The following is a 1,750-nucleotide window of genomic DNA, read 5'->3' as shown; positions in this document are numbered from 1 at the left end:
CTTTCATGTGTTTGTTGGCAATCTGTATATCTTCTTTGGAGAAATGTCTATTTAGGTCTTCTGCCCATTTTTGGATTGGGTTGTTTGTTTTTTTGTTATTGAGCTGCATGAGCTGCTTGTAAATTTTGGAGATTAATCCTCTGTCAGTTGCTTCATTTGCAAATATTTTCTCCCATTCTGAGGGGTGTCTTTTCGTCCTGTTTATGGTTTCCTTTGCTGTGCAAAAGGTTTTAAGTTTCATTAGGTCCATTTTTGTTTATTTTTGTTTTCATTTCCATTTCTCTAAGAAGTGACACCCTCTCCAGCATTTATTGTTTGTAGAGTTTTTGATGATGGCCATTCCGACCGGTGTGACATGATATCACATTGTAGTTCTGACTTGCATTTCTCTAATGATTAATGAGGTTATGTTTTCCTCTAAGAGTTTGACAGTGTCTGGCCTTACATTTAGGTCTTTAACCCATTTTGAACTTATTTTTGTGTATGGTGGTGTTACAGAGTGTTCTAAATTCATTCTTTTACATGTAGCTGTCCAGTTTTCCCAGCACCACTTATTGAAGAGGCCGTCTTTTCTCCATTTTTTCTGCATACAGTTCTTTTGTCTCCTTAGGTAGGTTTATTCCTAGATATTTTATTCTTTTTGTTGCAATGGTAAATGGGAGTGTTTTCTTAATTTCACTTTCAGATTTGTCATAATTAGTGTATAGGAATGTCAGAGATTTCTGTGCATTAATTTTGTTTCCTGCTACTTTACCAAATTCACTGATTAGATCTAGTAGTTTCATGGTAGCATCTTTAGGATACTCTGGGTATAGTACCAGGTCATCTGCAAACAGTGACAGTTTTACTCCTTTTCCAATTTGGATTCCTTTTGTTTCTTTTTCTTCTCTGATTGCTGTGGCTAAAACTTCCAAAACTATGTTGAATAAGAGTGGTGAGAGTGGGCAACCTTGTCTTGTTCCTGATCTTAGTGGAAATGGTTTCAGTTTTTCACCATTGAGGACGATGTTGGCTCTGGGTTTGTCATATATGGCCTTTATTATGTTGAGGTAAGTTCCTTCTATGCCTACTTTCTGGAAGGTTTTTATCATGAATTGGTGTTGAATTTTGTCAAAAGCTTTCTGTGCATCGATTGAGATGATCATATGGTTTTTCTCCTTCAATTTGTAAATATGGTGTATCACACTGGTTTATTTGCGTATATTGAAGTATCCTTGCATTCCTGAGATAAACCGCACTTGATCATGGTCTATGATACTTTTAACGTGCTGTTGGATTCTGTTTGCTAGTATTTTGTTGAGGATTTTTGCATCTATGTTCATCAGTGATATTCATCTGTAGTTTTCTTTTTTTGTGACATCTTTGTCTGGTTTTGGTGTCAGGGTGATAGTGGCCTCATAGAATGAGTTTGGGATTGTTCCTCCCTCTGCTATATTTTGGAAGAGTTTGAGAAGGACAGGTGTTAGCTCTTCTCTAAATGTTTGATAGAATTTGACTGTGAAGCCATCTGGTCCTGAGCTTTTGTTTGGTGGAAGATTTTTAATCACAGTTTCAATTTCAGTGCTTGTGATTGGTCTGTTCATATTTTCTATTTTTTCCAGGTTCAGTCTCAGAATGTGTGCATTTCTAACAATTTGTCTATTTCTTCCAGGTTGTCCATTTTATTGGCATAGAGTGGCTTGTAGCAATCTCTCATGATCCTTTGTATTTCCACAGTGTCAGTTGTTACTTCTCCTTTTTCATTTCTAAT

This window comes from Physeter macrocephalus, chromosome 1 (assembly GCF_002837175.3).
Source record: "Physeter macrocephalus isolate SW-GA chromosome 1, ASM283717v5, whole genome shotgun sequence".
NCBI classification, from domain to species: Eukaryota; Metazoa; Chordata; class Mammalia; order Artiodactyla; family Physeteridae; genus Physeter; species Physeter macrocephalus.
The sequence above is the reverse complement of the archived record's forward strand: the minus strand, read 5'-3'. Positions refer to the sequence as shown.